General features: G+C 34.6%; 2 long non-coding RNA genes across 4 annotated transcripts; one reads left to right on the top strand and one right to left on the bottom strand.

Moving 5' to 3' along the window:
* Positions 1-5,773: 5,773 nt before the first annotated feature.
* On the bottom strand, positions 5,774-6,872 carry LOC138136885 (uncharacterized). Of its 3 annotated transcripts, none has more exons than XR_011161475.1 (5): positions 6,568-6,872; positions 6,367-6,507; positions 6,163-6,303; positions 5,955-6,099; positions 5,774-5,894 (listed from the first exon to the last, which is right to left on the bottom strand). It is a non-coding gene; the product is annotated as an uncharacterized lncRNA (long non-coding RNA). The 3 variants fall into 3 exon arrangements; XR_011161476.1 differs by having other exon boundaries at positions 5,955-6,102; XR_011161477.1 differs by lacking the exon at positions 5,955-6,099 and having other exon boundaries at positions 6,568-6,871.
* Positions 6,873-9,687: 2,815 nt separating this feature from the next.
* LOC138137223 (uncharacterized) lies at positions 9,688-10,491 on the top strand. Its single transcript, XR_011161632.1, has 2 exons — positions 9,688-10,187; positions 10,244-10,491. It is a non-coding gene; the product is annotated as an uncharacterized lncRNA (long non-coding RNA).
* The last annotated feature ends 10,205 nt before the right edge of the window (positions 10,492-20,696 follow it).

A 20,696-nucleotide genomic window follows, 5' to 3' on the forward strand; every position in this document is an offset into this window, starting at 1 on the left:
TAAATTTCGTTCCATCTAATAATGCTAAAACTTACAATTTTAAGAGAGCTAATTACGACCTATTGTATCAGGATCTATTAGCTACTGACTGGTCATTTCTTAATTATTACTCTGAGATCGATGTTATTGTTGACAAATTTTACAAATATTTATATAACGTACTAGATAAGCACGTTCCAGTTCACAACACAAATAATAGAAAAAATAATAAATTTCCATGTTGGTTCACTTCTTCTATTATTAATAACATTAAACTAAAGTACGATTCTTTTCGCAAGTTCAAGAATTCAAATAATGCATATTATTACCAGAGATTTAAGGAATATCGCAGGTTGATCAAAAGGCAAATCGCCTCTGCGCGTGTTGCTTACTTAAGTAGCGTACAAAATAACATAAGAGATGATCCACGTAAATTCTGGTCATATATTAACTCAAAAAAAGGTGTCTCTAGAATTCCGGGAAGAGTAACGTGCAATGGTGATGTCTTTGATGCACCTCAAAATATAGTTGATGCATTTGCTTCCTTTTTCCAATCTGTCTTTATAGCATCTGATCCAGATCCCCTGATCTCGGGCGTTAATGTAGTATCGGGCTAATCTTTAAATATAATTCAAATTTCTGAAACTGATATTTCTGCAGCTATAACCTTGATTAAGAATTCTTTCACTGCAGGACATGACCAAATACCAGCCTTCTTGGTAAAAGACTGTAAAACCATTTTTATTCAGCCGCTGTTGACAATTTTTAATGCTTCTCTTCGGCAATCTAAATTTCCTTCTTTGTGGAAAATATCCAAAATTATTCCGGTTTTCAAAAACGGTGATGGTTCTATTATAGACAATTATCGCCCAATATCTATTCTATCCAATTTTTCCAAGATTTTTGAAATCGTTTTATACTCATATATTTACCCGTACATAACTAACTTTATTTCCCCTCAACAACATGGTTTTCTAAAAAACGTTCTACAGTTACAAAGCTTGCCTGCTTCTCACAGTACTATGCCGGCCAAAAAATTTTGGCCGTCATTGACTGACAATTAAAAAAAAAAAAATTGTAATCCGTACTTTATTGTCATCATGATTACCGTCTTGATTATGAACGTTATTTTTTGGATAGTAAATTTCAAAACTCAAAATTATTTTGTCATTTCTACTACACAGAACGTTTACCTCAGGTTATCTATGTACGATTGCTCTAATTTTGTTCATTCATGTCGGATTTTTGGAATATCTGAGCTTCAAACAGTTTAAATTGATTGTCAAAATGACAAGAATCGAAAGTAGGGTTACGATTCCTAAAGGTTTATTTACACTTTTCTTGAATGTCAAGAAAGTGACGGCCAAAATTTTGTGGCCGCCATAGTACGTATCCGAATCAATTAATCAAGGTGCACAGGTTGATACTATTTATACTGACTTTGCCAAGGCGTTTGATCGCGTTGATCATCGCTTAATCATATCTAAACTTGACATGTTCGGTATAAGTAACAAAGTTTTACATCTATTACAATCATATTTATTTAATAGACAGCAGTTTGTCAGTGATAATGGATTCTCTTCGTTCTTGTACCATTCTACATCAGGCATTCCGCAAGGCTCCAATCTTGGACCGTTATTGTTCATATGTTTTATTAATGATCTACCTTCCGCATTAACCTGCGGTAGTCTCTTGTATGCTGATGATAATAATATGTATTCCACCATAAATAACTTAGCTGATGCATTGACCTTGCAGGAAAACTTGAATAGACTTTCTTCTTGGTGTATACTTAATAAATTAGCGTTAAATGTTTCAAAGTGTAAAGTTGTTTCTTATTCATATAAAAAGTCACCATTGCTATTTAACTATCATATAGATAACTTAATTTTAAAACGCGAAAATACTATTAAGGATCTTGGTACAATTGCGGCCACGGAATTTTGGCCGTCACTTGTCATTCCATTGACATGAGATGTAAAGCGGCCCTTACGTATTCCTAACCTCACTTTTTGCTATTTCAAGACTTGTCATTTTGACGCTGACTGACTTGCATGAAAACGCGCTTCCTCATTGCCTGCAACAAGTCAGGCACACACATATTTACATGTATATGCAGGAATAAGGCAAAAAGATTCATTCCCCTCGGATTCAAGACAAGACTTTCTTGGATCTTCTTGAATCTTAGCTCTCTGTAGTCTCGGTAAGATCTGTGCACCCTAACGCAGGTGCGCATGTGCTGCATAACGCCTTTCATTAAATAAGCACAAACATGCCTTCCTGCACATAATGCGATATCTTGTAAAGCTACTTTAAGAAACGATCAAACAATGATATTTTATTAACCTAATGTTGACAAAGAGAAAGAAAGCGTAAATAGGTAGGGATGATAAATATAAAAATAAAAAAAAAACATAATAAATAGGTAGGTATTAGAAACATGCAAAGAAACTAGTATTTTGTAACTGCCCGATTTGCGTCTAAAACTTTTCTTAGTCTATTGGGCATGGAAAGGCATAGATTTCTGATGTAGTCCTGAGGTAACGCGTGCCATGCATCAGTGATCGCAGTAAGGAGTTCCTGTCTATTACGATAAATTTGTCTCTGTTTTTGCAAATGCCTTACCAAAAAACCCTACATATTCTCTATCGGGTTCACATCTGTACTACGACTGGACCAGGCGAGGACGTTTATATTTTGATCCTGGAACCATGTTGCTACCCTATGAGACGTATGCACGGAGCAGTTGTCCTGCTGAAAGATAAAGTTTTGATTGGGATAAACCCTAGTCACTGAAGGGCGCATCACATTTTCCAGGATCCTAATATGACGGCTAAAATTCCGTGGCCGCGATAGTATATACTTTGACGAACGACTTAATTTTAACTATCATATGGACATTGCAGTAAATAAAGCATTAAGTATGTTGGGTTTCATAATTAGAAACTCGAGGGACTTCACCAACATTGAAATTTTTCAACTATTATTCAAAACTTATGTCATTCCCTGCTTGGAATATGCCTGTTTAGTTTGGAACCCCTTTTATCAATGTCACGTAACTTCTATCGAGGCTGTTCAAAGAAAATTTTTAATCTACTTGCATTTCAAAGTATTTGGTGTATTTCTTCTGGTGGGAACTCATAATCATATTCTTTACGAGCAATTTAACTTTTTGTCATTAGCTAATAGGAGAAAAATTATTATATTATTATTCCTTCATAAATTGATCCATTATACTCGTAGAATTGATTGTGCTGATCTACTTCAGAGATTATATCTTTGTATTCCTCGAGTTAATAATAGAAACGTTCTGCCTTTGTATGCGGCTATGCCTAGATCTAACACCCTACTTCGTGCACCTATTCAATCTATGTCAAGTCTGTACAATGCAGTTTGTAAAGATTTTGACATCTATTACGTTTCTGGGTGTTATTTTCGAAAATCTCTTACGATCTATTTTGTAAATAAATGTTAGGATGAATATCATTTAGCATTAATTTAGTTTCATGTATTATTATTACTAATGTCATTTTTTTGTCATTTTTGCTCTGTAATTGGTTCTTCCAGAACTGTTGGGCAAATAAACATTATTATTATTATTATTTGTTTAATTAACTTGTCATCGCATTTGAAGATTTGACGTTTGTTCGAAAATTTGATATAAACAGGATAAAGTAATCTACCTACCTAGCTTATCTGTTTATTTTCCAGATTATATGATTGATCTACCAACTTGCTTTATTGAATTGGCTTTCATTTATCAATAACTTATTTCACTTTTGACACTTTTGACATTTGTATTTTGGGACAGTTTTACCATAAACATTTCATGATTAACTTTCTCACCTTAGCGAAAAAGTTGAATTTTCTCACCTCAAATGAGGTATCCACAGCCTACATTTCTAACCGGTAGGGAAAAAAATCTTTTTCTTCCTACACTATGGTGAAGTTCAATTTTACCGTCTCCATAGGGACGAGAAAGTAGGTGTTTCTACGGCTAGTCTTGCAAAAAAAAAAACACAAATAGCTAGGCAGTAAATTTTTTTACTTTTTTCAATAGAGGGCACTGCAATAATAAGTTAAATTAAATTTACAAAAAAAAAAGATTTTTACGATTTTAGGTAACTTTTTTGGTTCAAACAAAAGCTGTATTCTTTTTATAATATAACCTGGTTAATAAAATCTAATATAAGTAAATTTTTATTTTAAAATTACCAACAGATATAGATTTCTGCAGAAAGTTATATCTAACTGTGTGTAGGTGCCGCTGCGTTTCGGACTGTTTGTTTTGTTATTATATCAAATGCTTATTGTTGACAGTTTGTTGACACACAAAACAAATTTTATTTGTATAAAAATATTTGTATTGTACGCCGCCTGAAATGCAAGACAAAGCGCTCGACGTTTCGCTTAATTTGCTACCGGAAAAATCAAGAGGCAAATATCAGCTTCAGTATAAAATTATTGCAGTCATGTTGTGTAGGAAGAAAAATAATGTGTCAACCTTGGCCACAAAGTGATTTTTCCAGGCTTCAAGAAGTGTCCAGGCTCGCTAAAGCTCGCCTGTACATTTCTTCTTTCAGCCTGGAAAAATGTCACTTTACTGCCTAGGCCTACAATAGTTATTTGGATCACAGAAAATGATATTTTGCGAGTGTGAGTGATATTGCGTAGCCGAGGCGAGCAACACGAGCACTCTCCAAAACATTTTCTGGACGTGTAATCCACAAAATTTTTCATGCCGACAAATTTAAATCATTTTTAAAAAGTAAAAAAATTGTTTTACAAACGGAATCAAACCCGCGACCCTCGCGTCCCTGAGCCGAAATGGAGTCCGTTGGCTATATTCAATGCTGCCTGCCCATTCTCTAATCAAGGTCACTTTTGTAAGTACTAGGCCGGGAATTTTACGTTCCCGGCGGCAAAACCGTCGATAATGGCCGGCGGCATGAAATACGAGTATACTATTGTTCACGCGAATTGCATGTTCGACCACGACGCGCAGCGGAGTGGACCATGCAATTCAAGTGAACAAAATCGGCCTTACTCTCGAGTGTGTACAGGTCGACCAGAACAGCTTGGCTAGTGACACAGTGGACTGAAGTCCCGCCCACTAGCGGAGCGCACTTGTTTGTTGTGTCTGGAAGTGTTCAGATCGTGTACAATCGGGCTAAAATCAGCGCTTCAAGCTTCAAGTGAACAGCATGTCCGGGCTGTTTTCAGCAGATTTGCTTCGTTGAGTGTGCCGCACCTACAACCGTAGCCACATCCTTGTCTTACAGACACTCGCTCGTTTCCTGGTCGGCGCATCTCAGGCGCCAAGCTATTCTGGTCAAGCTGTATTTGGTTTTGTTCGATACCTGAGATACCTCCTTGGAAAATGAGTCTGTAAGTTTATATTCAAAATTTTAGATAAATATTTTTTTCACAACTTTTTTGCGCGATTGTACTCTATTTGGTTGTTTACCACGTCTGTTTCCAAGATGGTAAGCTCTGTTTACTCGTTGCTAAAGTGCGTCTATCGATATTTTAAAACGACCTTTTGCTTCCTTCAGTGGTTTATTGCCAGCTAACAAAGATTGTCGTAAAAATAGTGGGTAACCCATCCTCAATAATCCGCAGGTACCATCGAGAGTTTTTGTTACGGGGTAGGTAAATAATCCCCTAGTAATGAGACCATCATAAACGACCCAAAATGTTAACTAGTGTTTAAAAAGTCGTTTCAAAATATCGATAGACGCACTGTAACGATGAACTCGATGGTAAGTAATTTTTGGTGTTCTAGAACGGTAAGTAAAGTTTATTCAAAATTAATCGATTATTATAATAATTTTTATGTAGACAGAAGTTGAAGACAAGATGTGGGGGCACTTTCTGGAAACTCATAAAGCTCTTGTAGTCGGCTTTCCTTGGCGCTGCAATAAAATAGTATTAGCAAACTTGCCGCGACATTGACATTGTCAAAATTTTCATACCCCGCATTTTCCTTGTCTTCTTGATTAGATACACATTTAGGTTGTTGGTTTCGAAAATAATTGTTCATTTATGTAGACAGAAGTTGAAGACAAGATGTTAGCACTTTTTGGAAACTCACACGGCTCTTGTAGTCGGCTTTCCTTGCTGCTGCAATAAAATAGCATTAGCAAACTTGCCGCGACATTGGCATTGTCAAAATTTTCATACCCCGCATTTTCCTTGTCTTCTTGATTACAAATTGAGATCGTTGGTTTCGAAAATTCTTCATTTATGTAGACGGAAGTTGAAGACGAGATGTTAGCACTTTCTGGAAACTCACACGGGTCTTGTAGTCGGCCTACCTTGCCGCTGCAATGAAACAATTTTAGTAACAGACTTGCCGCGACATTAGAATTGTCAAAATGTTCATACCCCGGATTTTCCTTGTCTTCTTGAATTCATATTGAGTTCGCTGGTTTCGAAAATTCTTGATTTATGTAGACAGAAGTTGAAGACAAGATTTTAGCACTTTCTGGAAACTCACACGGCTCTTGTGGTCGGCATTCCTTGCCGCTGCAATAAAATAATATTAGCGAACTTGCCGCGACATTAGTATTATCAAAATTTTCATACCACAAATTTTCCTTGTCTTCTTAATTACACGTTGAGGTCGTTAGTTTCAAAAATTCTTTATTTGTGACGCACCCCACATTCAAAGTTTCTTCTACAATATCCACTTCGTTTTCGGAATCACTAATATCACTCATTTTACTGCTTGTTTTTCAACACAACTGGCGATATTTGCGCACAAAAACTGCAATGGCGGTAGTTGTTTGCAGATTGCCTTAGAAACGCGATACAAAAATCGACATTGTGGCAACACGATGTGAAGGGCGTCGTATCGCATTGCATTCTAGTTGGGAATGTTTTGTAATAAATATTCAATCGCGCAAAAAATCTCATAAGCATGACGAACGTTAATGACAATGTACGGATTTCAGACAATATAAACAATTGTCTTCGATCCGTACATTGTCATTACCGTTCTTTAAACTTAATATACTATTTTGACAGTTTAGGATATTGAATTGCAATCTATGCGATCGTTTAAAAAATCTTCCAACATTGTTCCAAAAATGGTTTGAATATTTTCATCAGAACAAAAGTTAACAGGGGGTATAAGTTTTACCATGCAATTCCCTATGGCAACAGTTAAAAAAAATGCACTGTACATGCGTTATGTATACATATTATTTACATATAGTTTTAGCACTACTAACTGTACATACTTGTAATGAACAGCACAATGGATATGTAATTCATCATTAAAGTATTTTGAAAACTCGTAAATATATTTTCAAATCTGTTTGTTAAACTGAATCGCAACCTGCTATCGTTGTAGTTCAACCAACACTCACTTTCACACATCACATATCATAAAAGCATAAAAGAATTTTCCTTTAATCTTCTTCAAAATGTAATATCCTTTGTATTAAAAATTTTTAATGTAAGGGCCATGTGTAAGAAGAAGAATGCTGGAATGAGGAAACCCACTAAATCGTGGTTACATAGGGTATACGAGGTATACGGGGTAGCGCCAGAATTACCCGGCTTGACTACGAAGGAGGCAAAATAAAGCAAAATTTTTCAAATTATTTTTCGATATAATCTCCCTTCACTTCAATACCCTTGTTACATCTTTTAACTAACAAGCCAATTCCTTTAAAAAATATCATTTTGGTTTATTCTCAAAACGGGCTACTACTGCTGCTTTTAGCTCATTATTATCATCGTTAAAATGTCACCCACGTAGATTTCTTTTTAAATATCCAAATATATAATAGTCGCTAGGGATCATGTCTGGGCTATAAGGAGGATGGTCGCTTTGGTCGACCCCAAAATCCAGGATGACGACTTGTATCAGGGCGCCTCTGGTTAGCTTCCCCCGTCTCTTTTCGCGTATGTTTTCCCGCAATTTATGAAGCAATGCTGCATAACATTTTTCACTGACTGTGGTGTTACGAGTAGTTTCCTTAAAATCTATAAGAAGCAATGACAATAACAGAAAATTGTGGCGATTACCATTCTCGTTGATTGACAAACTCTCAATTTTCTGGGTGGTGTTTCACCCTTACGTCGCCATTCCATCGATTCCTTTTTCAACAGAGGATCATAGTACAAGACCATTGTTTCATCTCCTGTTGCAATGGTTTCCAACACAGCTTTTGGGTCTGATCCACAGAGTTTTGAAAGTGTTCGTGCACATTCAACTCGATGTTGCCGCTGAACAGCCGAAAGAAGTTTGGCAACCCATCTTGCGCTGACTTTATGCATTCCCAAATGGTCAAGCAGCATCTGGCGAAGACTTGTATTAGAAGGCTTAACCATTTCTGATATTGATGACGGCGGTCACTTAATTCCAACTCTTCAACAAGGGCAATTTTGTCATCTGTGAACCTCTACTGGTCGACCAGATCTTGCATCATCTTCGAGGCACTCTTGTCCCATACGAAAACGCTTTGCCCATTCTTTTACTACAGAACAGGAAGGAGAACTTCCTGTACACGTCATCCAAATTTTATTTGATAATTTAGGGAGTCAACATTTCCTTTACTAAGAATTTTATCACAGCTCGATTCTCGATTTGACTCACTTGAGACATTTTACTGAATAGAATAGAATAGTGTTTAAGATACCCTCAATTAAAAAATATTTAACGTAGAACGTCAATTTTTTTTGTAAGGCTTTCTAAGATAAGTATCTTTTAAACGCTAAAAGGTTGTCCTGCTAGTATAATTTAAAAAAAAAATCTTATTCAATATTGTTTGTAAAATTTTTTGGAAAATTTGATATGATTTAAAGTTTTTTATAATGACAATGAAAAGAACAAGACTTAAATACCCATTACTATTCAAAGTTTCAATAAATATCGTGAAAAACTGAATGTTTTCCATAAATAGCATAATTATTGTTTAAATAATATAAATATTTATGTGCCCCAACCAAAATGTTTCTGATTTCAAATAATATACTCGTATAAAAACACACATTAAAAAATATCATCAAAATCCGAGCTGTTCTTGAGGATTAAGAAGTTTTAATAATAATAATACATAATACATACTTATGTGATAAAGACACAACGTAAAAGTTGTGAATCATTGATCTGTGTATTAATTTATATTGAGAGAAAATTTGATCAATTTGTTGTATCACGCAGAAGATAAACGGAACCCACGATACAAGTAAATTCCGCTCCATTTCGGTAGTGCAAATGATACCAGTTGGTAATTCTATTGTACCTACTATCGAATTCATGAAAATCTAGTACAGCAAAATTTTGTTGGAGTAAATTGGGCTACATGAAAATATCAAATATAAAGGTCTGTCATTATGACAGTTCGAATTTAATATGGTCAATTAAAGGTTAAATTTATTCTCGTTTGAATTATTTTGTAAATCTGTAGTAATATTAAACTCGATGAAATGTATTTTTTTGGTTCAGTTAAATTAAAGAAAAATCTGAATTTTTTTTATATTTTAAATGAAATTTGTGGATAAACTATTTATTTTAGATGCCAAACACCTCATATCTTTTGAACGCTCATTGAAAGAGCTATCCAACGGTATATCGAAATACATGATGTTCCATTAAAAAAAAAATGACTAAATAAAGAGTTTGCGTTTGAAGCGCCCTCTACGTAATTAAGTAAAAATCTTAATGTTTTTCAAGAAGGAAATACAGCGCTGCAAGTTGTGAATGTCAAAAAATTTAGGTTATGTTACGAGTTGGTAGTTTTAAAACACGATACGTACAAAACGACCAAAAACAGTATAAAATGTAATTAGCGGTACTTAATAATGGCCCACTGTTTCGATATTCATAAAAGCGACAGGCCGTGCACGCATGCCCCCCCTGAGAAACAGAAACATGTTTTATGCGTTATTATTTTCGAGCTGAAAGTCTGCGGGATGCAGGGATTAGATCCGGGAAAATTTGTAAGGGTGGAACTTTAATTTCTTCTTTAAAATGGTTAGGCAACTTCCATATGACAAGCCGGTAAAGTAAGGAAAAGGAATGACGGGATTTTTAATGGTAAGGATTATTAGGGCCTGCATTAAACGTACCCAACAAAGAACTTTGGATGCGTGTGTTTTACATAAGAATCACGCTTGTTTGGAGTGAAAGCTTTCGCACTGACTTTCGAGGGTTTTGTTCCATTCTACCTCGAACATTCTCAACTACATCTTCTGTAAGTGTAAATGTTCTACCAGTAGGTTTTGCCTTTTTCACATCACCTGTTTGTAGGTAACGTTGCACCCATCTCGTGCAATGCTGCCTAAACGCGAATAAGGTACCGCGCCGCCCAAAGTACCAACTGGCTCGGGGAACATTTGTTGAAATTGGTGCAATGTATCGTCCGTGCTCCGTGGAATACTGCCAACCGTTAGCAGCATCAAAATTTCCAGTCCGAAAGTACGCCATACCAATAAAAATGTCTTGCTCTAGTGTAAAAACCATTTTCATTAATAAATTGATACAAAAATGACACTTGATTTTGAAGTTTAAATTTGCCCGTCAAAACTGACAACTGAAAATGTAATGCTACCAACTCCACTGAAATTTTCATCAGGATGTCATTGTTGCCAACAGCTTCAGTCCTTGTTGATCACTCTGTAAAATTGACGATATTTACAATGTTCTAAAAAAACCTAATCTAAATAATTATCATCTGTTATATTTTCTCCAAATTTTCAAAGTTTGGTTTGTCCGGACACAAAAGAGCGAATAGTTTACTAACAGTAGAAGTTAGACCCATTAAATATGTGGTATCTTCCTCTTTGTTTTGACGAAAGCTTTCCAAAAACAGGTGCACACGAGTTCCTGTCAGCATAATATTTTATACCTGGGCTTGGACATAGGCCCTTTAATCCTGCACATTTATTAGCTGACTTAGCAAAGATACGAAAAATCTGACACTGTCAAAGTCACAGCCGCCCCTTATCTAAGTATACAGGGTGTCTCAAAAATGGCGCCCAATCTCCTAAGGGTCTTAAAGAATAGAAGTCTGGGAAGGTAAATCTCAATACAAAATTTGATCGGACCAACAGATTTTGTATAACTTGCTCTTAAATATGATAATTTCAAAGAGATGTATCTCCTTTATTACCAAATTTTACAGCTGAATTATAAATTACTTTACAATGTTACTTTTTCCAAGACCCCTTTAGGTAGTGGAACAACACCCAAGTAATTCTTTTTAGAGTAATGACCTAGCAAAATACGCTAAAATAACAGTGGCAACATTGACCTCAAAGGAGAATTGGTTTAGTTGATTGTGCATACCAACCGATGTTGCCAAATTTGCTTATTTTAAAATGTGTATAACTTAGAAAATAGTCAAAGGAAAAAAAATTCGCAACGAAATTGAACTCAACTCTTCAAATAATTTAACCCCTCAAGAGATTGGGCGCCATTTTTGAGACATCCTGTATAATTGTTGATCACAGGGTATTTGTAACTTTTTAAAATTTTAAACATTTTTTTGGTCCACGTAATGGTAAACAACAATGGTACCGGGCAACGGCTAGAGGGGTAGGTAAGTAAGGGATTGACGGGAACTCGAGTTATGGATTATATCAGTTGATAATTACCTGACGGGAATTCTTGCATTACTTTATGACAAGAAATAAGTCAGACGGGAAATCGAGTGCGCCCCTAAAAACGCAAAAAAATACTGGGTGTTCCATTTAAAAAAATAAACTTTGTGTTGCCACCGACACACCAAACACCCTGTATAATCTAAAATATTTTTAAACCGTGCTCATAACTTGTATGTATAACATGAAATAATAATATTTTTCAAAGAACTTATATTAACTTAGTAAATCTACTTTTTAAGAAGAAGAAGAAGAACTTTATTATTATTGTCTCGATACAATATACTTTTTACAATATTTAGTTACCATTATTCATCTACAACTATGCTCTAAAATTGCATGTATCTGGATAATTGTCTTTTAAACTCACCTACATTGCCTAAAATTTTCAAATTCATCGGCAATTCATTGTATTCTTTCATTCCTTTGTAGAAAATTGAGTTCATTGTTCGGCTCAACATGACTTTAGTTATGTTTAAATCAAGCTTGTCTCTAGTTGAGTACCGATGAACTTGACAATTGAATTTAATAAGACATTTAAAATATGCCGGTAACATGTTATGTACCATCTTAAACATAAAAATCATTGACATATAATACAATCTTTGTTCCACTGACATCCACTGTAGAGTGCTGAGCATGAGTCGAATAGGTGTATATTTATTACATTTAAGTATTATTCTCATGCCTCTATTCTGTAATTTTTGTAATACACCAACTTTTGTTTTATCCATTAGATACAAAACAGAGGCACAAAAATCAAAGTGTGGTAAAATTATTGATTTATATATCACTAAACAAATATCTATATTTACAAAATTTGAGATTCTAGAGAAAAAATAAAGTTTTTTAGAAATTTTATCAACTATATATCTAAAATGACTATTAAACGATATCGTATTATCTATGACAAAACCCAGGTATTTGAATTCCTTAACAATTTCAATTTGTTGCTTATCAATAATAATATTAATTTGATTTATATTGATTTTTTTGTACCTGTTGTCTGTAGTTAAAATCATGGCTTTAGTTTTACTTACATTAAGTTTTAATTTATTAATTTCTAAGTATATTTTTACCTTTTCTAATATTTCGTTTATTCTTTTTATTCCCTGATCAATATTGTCACATATACACGCAATTAATGTATCATCTGCGAACAGATTTAGAAAATCACAAACTACATTTAAATGCATATCATTAATATATAATAGAAATAACAGCGGTCCCAAAACACTTCCTTGTGGAACACCAAGATTATTTGTTATGTTGGTTGACGTTGTCTCCCTTACTTTAACATTTTGTGTCCTACCACTAAGATATGACTTAAACCAACTCAACACACTACCCCCCAATCCTACGTCTTCTAATTTTTTTAGGAGTAAGTTTCTATCTATAGTTTCAAACGCTCGTTTTAGATCGAGAAACACAGCTATCACAATTTTATTGTCATCTATTGCTTTTTTAAATTTTGATAATGTTATCTGTAATGCCGTTTCACACGAATGATTTTTACGAAAACCAGATTGGTATATATAGAGCAAATTGTTATCATTAATATATTTACTTAGCTGGTGATAAACCACTTTCTCCAATATCTTTTCAATGATAGGTAGTGTATTAATCGGTCTAAACTCAGCTGCCAAAATTGTATTATTAACTTTTGCAATGGGAATGATAGAACTTCTTTTTAAATCATTGGGAAAATCTCCGTATCTGAGAGAGGTATTTATTAGATTAAGAATAACATGCCCTATCACCTTATAACTACTTTTAATAATTTTAGCATTAAGTATTTCATTTAAATTACTGTTATTATTTAATCCTTTGATTATGTTACCAAGGTCCTGCAAACTAATGAGGGAAAATTCATGAAAATGACATTGAGCTCGGACCGTTTTTAATGAAGAAATATCTTGTTTACATTTTATACTCCGATTCAACTCTAAAATACTCGTTACAAAATATGTATTAAAATTATTAGCTATTGCTATGTCATCGGTGTACGTTTCAATCTTGTCATTCCTTTCAAATCTAACATTATTTGGGAGATAATCATTATCTTTATTAATTATTTTCTTTAATGTTTTCCACATCATCCTGGAATCGTTTCTATGTTTATTTATATTGGACGTATAATAATGTCGTTTCTTAATTTTTAGCAGGTTTACAACTTTGTTTCGATACTGTTTATATTGTTTCCAATATTGACTAGCCTCATCACCTACTGTAATCTTAAATTTTTTATAAGCAACATCTCTAGCTTTAGATAAATTTTTAACCTCCCCATCGTACCATGGTACTGCTCTGTTTTTTATTTTTATTTTTTGTAAAGGTGCTACGTTGTTTATAATTCTCTTACATGTATAGACTAACTCTTCCAAAATCTCATTTACATTACTAGAATCAAGATTCCAAAACTGACTGCTTAACTGGTTATTCATTTTCGTCAAATTAAAAGTGTTTAATTTTCTATATATCCTGTATTCACTCCAATTATTATCATATTGACTTTGATTACATATGTTTACAGTAATAATATTATGATCAGTGATTTTTGGTATGTCATGTACTTCTACTTTTAACATTTTTTCGACATTTGTCAACACAAAATCAATTAAATTGGATGAAGTTATCGTAGTGCGTGTACATTTATCAACCAGCTGTTTTATACCATATATCCTAACAATACTTTTAAATTTATTACAGTAGAAGCTATTCTTTAAAAAACTTATATTAAAATCTCCTATTAAAATAAATCTTTGATTTTCTCCACTTAATTGATCACACCAACCCTCAAAATCTTCCAAAAATTTAGCATCCGACCCACTTGGAGAGTGGTACAAGCAACCAATTAGCCACTTTCCCGACGGTAGAAATACCATAACAATTTTGCACCAGTAATTATTATCTAATACCAAAGTTTTATAATGCGAGAAAGATATTGTTCTCTTTATATAAAGCCCAACTCCACCGCTCCATTTGCTATTGGAGTCACATCGCACTGCACAATAATTTTGAATAAAGAGTTCACTGTTGCGGACATCTACTGTAGTTCTTGTTTCACTAAATAGTAAAATAGCTGGGTTGTAATGAATTAGCTGTTCATTTATTTGATCCATATGACCTTGGAGACTCTGAATATTAGTATATAGCATATCGGTGTTGTAAAGTATATTAGGTGACGTTTCTAGTTTTTTATTGGCTGGTGGTCTGTGGTGGATACTATGGTGGGTCTACCATTTATGTACTTGATACCTTTATTCATATCACCGTTGTCTTGCATGGCCTGTAGTTTCCCTTTTAATTTTTTATAATAATCAATTTGCATTTTAGTTTGATCATTAAATATCCGTAGCCTGGGAACCTTAATTTTGTTCTTATTTTTTAGTATCGTGATGGCATCGTCCTCCGTTTCAAAGATAATTTTTATAAGACGGTTATTCTCTTTGTTAAATTTTCCTAGACGAAAAACCTTGATCCTGTCCATTGTAATCCCTATAGGTGAAAGTATTTTTATTACCGTGTTTTTATCATCAATTTTTCTTTCATGTCCATTCACTTTTTCCGACTCTTTAATGTTGGCTATGATAACGTTTTTACGTCGCTTGCTTCTTTCCTCAATCTCGTTTATAATATCATGATTATTTTCCATATCCTTGCTCGGATTATTCTGACGTGTCAATGATGATCCTTGCAACTTCAACACTTCTTTCTTTATTTCCGAGACTGCTTTTATTAATACAGGTACTTCACCAAGGCCATTTTTACATGCTTCACACAAAAACAGCAGTTTTCTAATTTTTAGTTGCATACATCTCATTTCCGTTGCTGATAATTCAGAACATCCTTCACACAGGAAGCGTTTACAACTATCACAGTGTAACATTTCATCTTTACTAGATTTAGAGCACTTTGAACAATCACTCATCTTAACGCCGTCACTCGCCGAGCGCTACTATAAGTATGTACTTTGCCAAACCGTTGGGACACCCGGTATATAACAAGTTATGAAAAAAGAATATAATTATAATAATAATCATTTATTTGCCAAACAGAATCATATTCCAATTACAGGACAAAAAGAAAAAGAAATTCGAACTTATCTAAATCTAAATCTAATTCTAAATAATTAGCTCTTCAAGAATGAAAGGCACGAAGAGAAGTTCATTACTTACTGGAATGACAAGCTTGATTTAAGATCGACAATTAGTGTGTTTTCTAAACTAAATATTATATCACTATATGAATCAATAAAAAGATCAGAAGTTGCGTTAATTTTGTTTCCCACAGCCTGTAGTTTAACAATTGGTGAATTTAACACGAGATTTGTTTTGGCTTTTAGATACAAAAATAGTGATACCTTGAATTATACGTTGGTACATAAAGACGCAGACATGATAATAGCTCACTACAGTCAATATTGCCTCTCAGTATATTGAGTAAAAATTTAGTAAAGTTAATATTACGTCTGTATTCTAAGAGATCAAGTCCACAGATATTTAAGAGTACAGTATGGTTGTAAACTCTTGCAGGAAAATGACCGTAAACAGTACTGAATATATATTTTGCGGCTTTTCGTTGAACCTTCTCAATACGTATTCTCTAGTAATTATAGAATGGTGACCATATAAGGATGCAGTACTCTAGTTTTGATTTGATATAAGCGATGTACAAGCGCACTAGAACTTCCGAGGATCGAAGACAAAGCTTAGATCTAATAATGAAACCCAACATTTTCATAGATGAATTGATGATCAAGTTTATGTGTTCCTTGAAGTTAAGCCTTTCGTCAAATGTCACTCCGAGATCTTTTTGCTGGCTCTTTTTCAACAAAATGGTATTTTGAATTTTGTAATCATAAGCTATTCTTTGTTTTTTTCCTTGAGAATGTCATAATGCTGCATTTCGCAATGTTTAGTTGCAGATCATTCTCAGCACACCATTCGCTGATGACATCGAGATCCTTTTGTAAAGATTGACAGTCGTCGGCAAACAATAGGAAGTTACAATTTATGTGGTAAGAAAGGTCATTAATATACATTAAGAAGAGAAAAGGCCCAAGTACTGACACCTGCGGGACCCCGGAGGTCTGTGAATAACTATGAGAAGTGTAGCCATTGTAGACAACCGCTTGTGTTCTGCCTGTGAGGTACGATTGGAAGAGCGTCAACAGCTTTTGACTGAAACCGTAGGCATCCAGCTTGTTAAGTAATACATTGTGATTAATTTTGTCAAGGGCCTTAGAAAAATCTGTATAAATGCAGTCTACTTGAACATTTTTATCCAAGACCTCAGCCACAAATTGGGTGGTGTTTGTCGATCGCCCTGAAATGAAGCCATATTGTCTTTCGGTTATTAGCTGCTTCAGGGTTGGGATAAGTATGTTGTATAGTGCAGTTTCGAAGATCTTTGAAACGACAGACAGAAGGGCTATCGGCCTATAATTGGATGTATCTAATGCTAATGTCACCGTACTTGAAAATTGGAGTTATTTTAGAGAATTTCCATCGAGAGGGAAAAATACCCGATTTTACGCTAAGGTTGAATAAGAAAGTCAAAGGCTCAATTAAAGCTGCGGAACAGTCCTTCACAATAAAGGCGGTAATCTGATCAAAGCCGGCAGACGATGTGAGTTTTAGGCTGGTTCAATGTCAGCAATCGTTAACTGAGGAATATCGATTTGACTATACCCGGTATGATGCAAGTGATGAATATTTGGATTGCCCACGTCTCGGTGGGGGTTGAATACACTTTCAAAGTATTTGGTATAATTATCCACAATTTCGTTCGGTTTGGTATAAATTAAATGATTGAATGTCATTGAACCCGGAATTCGGGACTGGTTTTTCTCATCTCTAACAAATGTCCAAAGGTGTTTGTAATTATATTTTTGTGCTGCCGTAGTTGCAATTGGCATTTTAAGTGGACGATTAGCGTGCGGCAAAGGAAATGAGAAAACTCTAGTGCTGCAATGAACAAACAAGAAATCTAAGGCAAGAAAAAATAAACTAATTGTGGCAAATCAAGTATTACTGAAAGACAATTATGTCTCTAATGTTATAAAACAAAAGGTGAAATTGAATGTGTGAGGACAAAAAATAATGAAGGTATTTTATAAGGTCTCATCTTTATCGAAAAAGATGAAATTGGTTTTGATTTGGCTTCAAATTGAAATTTTGTCACAAAAAAAAGTTTGCGGTCAACGAAAAAATTTTGTAATCAACTCGTTTGTTAATGGGCGACTAATAACACAGGTCTACAAAACAAAACTTTTTAATCGATGTTTTGATTTTGATAACTGATTTTGTATAACATTGGAGCCCTGATTACAAAAATATAATTCATTTTTTTGTATCACGTCAGGTTTTTTCACAATTAACAGAAAAAAAATTAAGCAATTTATTTAGGAAAATAAGATGTTTATAATAATTCTGGGTAAAAAATCTAACTAAATTTTTTATTCCTTATGAGAATGGCGTCTTTGACGCTTTGTGAGGAAACTTCTTTTAATTGATTGTCTGCTGTATGTTTTTTTTGGGTACATCGTGCTGTAACATCCAGCAAAAGTCTACCATTATTCACACCCTCTATCTTCCTTGATATCACCTCTCCATTTGTTTTATATCTTGGTCAAAACGTTCCCCTTGTTCCTTGCTGACAGCACCAAGATTTGTAAGAAAAAGATTTAAGTGCGAAGATAGAAAATGCACTTTCAAACTCATATGACATCCCAAGATGTGAAAATTTTTAAACATGATTCTTACAATATTTTCGTAGTCTTCATCTGTGATTTCCAAGCAATTTTTCTATGACGTTCTTAAATGCCGTTCAGGCATTCCTTTCAACAACATTCATAGAATTTTGAAAATCATTACCTTTGCACAAAGATCTTATTTGAGGTCCTAACCTCTTTTAATTTGTCATTGGAGAGATCTGGTAACTGTACATTAATACTTGAAACATTGTCCATTTTTATCAAGAGCCTTTCCAAATTGCTTCATCAGAGTTTGATGTGCTTTGGTGGTACCTAATCCTACTTTTTTAGGATATAACTAAATTATTTTTTATTATTGCTTCCCGGTACAAGTCTAGTTCTTAAAGGCCACTTCTTTTGAGTCCAATGCTTGTCTCGTGCCCGGCTGTCCCACTCACAAATAAAACAAGGAAATTTCGAATATCCATATTGTTGTCCGATATTACAATATCGAAATTTTGAAATAATTCATTCATTCTAGGTGAACATTCCAATTTTAAGAAAAAACGATTTGTGAAAAAACTAGACGTGATAGCGCAAAACCAAGATCATTTTCGTAATCAGGGGGTCGAAATTGTTCAAAAACTGTCAATTTTATGCAAACATCGAAATCAGTGCAGACTTGTGTAATCTCATCTATTAAAGGCACTCACTCGCTACACTCGTTCGTGCTTTAAACAGTTTCTCATGTATAATTTTTGGTATGTTGCCGATGTATTTTATGGCGAGATTTTCACATTTAGAAAGCCGCTGATTCAGTTCAGCACGGAGGTGTTTCATAGTTATTTTCATATGAATAGCGCTGTCAGATCACTTTTTAGATATGAGGCCGAAATTTGAAGCACGAGGCGTCAGCCAGGTGCTGCAAAACAGGCGGAATACCTGAAAACTGACAGCGCACGAATATTGAATAACATTTTTCGTGTTCGTTTAGGCAAAATCTTAAAAAACATCAATTTATTGTACATTTTGAGGTTATCTTTGACAGATTCCAAGTTAGGTATATAATCGGGAAAATTTATATACAGGGTGTCCCAGAAAAAGTGTAGGAGCCGAGGACTGCAGATTCTTCTGCGAAGTATAATGGCGTATTTGAAAGAAAATAATTTCGATCTCAAATAGAATTTAAATGATTAACATTTTAAATTGGCTAATCGTGAGGGATTTTCTAATTAATTTCTTAGGTATAAGTTACGTTGCCAAGTTAAATGCAAAAATTGAAAGTTTGGGTTTCTTTGAAAAAATATCTGGTCAACTAGTCAAGGGTCAGTGTCACATAAATTGTCACGAGAAACGTCACTTGTATTTGTCCGTTATTATTTAGAGTGTTTTTTCCATTCTCGTGGTCTAAATAGTGTTGGTGAAAATGTTTGCTCCTGATGAATACCTTGAAATGGTAATTATGTACGGCGAATGCAATAGAAATGCCAATGAGGCAACGAGGCAGTATGCCATACGATTTCCCCAACGGAATCACCCTTCGTCAAATGCATTTCTGCGTTTGATCGCTCGTGCTGGAACAACTGGGTCTCTAATGCCGCAAAAAAATGGTCTTGTTGGCGTGCCACGTACAGCAAGAACACCTGAAGTGGAAGAAATGGCGCTAGATGCTTTTTTACAAGAACCCACAACCAGTATTCGCACGATTTCGAGACTTTATGGCGTATCCAAAAGTTTAGTTCAAAGGGTACTGAAGGAAAACCATCAACACCCATATCATTATACACAGGTACAACACTTGCAACCACAAGATTATCCTGCAAGAGTGGAATTTTGCCAGTGGTTATTGCGTCAACATGCTGACAACCCAAACTTTTTAGACAGAGTAATTTTTACTGACGAATCATGTTTTACGCGCAATGGAGTTTTCAACAGTCGTAACTATCATGTGTGGGCTGGGGAAAACCCTAATGCTACGAGGCCAAGGGCTTTTCAACATAGGTTTAGCATAAATTTATGGGCTGGCATCTTAGGAGATCGTATAGTAAGAATAAATTGTAAGAATGTCATTTACGTATGGTAAAATAAATTGATTTCTAGATAGGACCTGTGGAACTGCCACGTATACTTAATGCGGAAAATTATGCTGAATTACAATTACATAATTTGGAAGATCTGCTAGATAATGTCCCCCTTCAGCATTTGCCACAGTGGTTCCAACACGATGGTGCTCCGGCACATTTTGCAAGAAATGTGAGAGATATTTTACATCACATGTACCCCAATCAATGGATAGGACGAGGAGGCCCTATTCATTGGCCAGCGAGATCTCCGGACTTAACGCCTCTTGATTTCTTTTTATGGGGTCATATGCAAAATTACATTTATTCCGAGCCAATCGCAC

This window comes from Tenebrio molitor, chromosome 8 (assembly GCF_963966145.1).
Source record: "Tenebrio molitor chromosome 8, icTenMoli1.1, whole genome shotgun sequence".
Taxonomy (NCBI): Eukaryota; Metazoa; Arthropoda; class Insecta; order Coleoptera; family Tenebrionidae; genus Tenebrio; species Tenebrio molitor.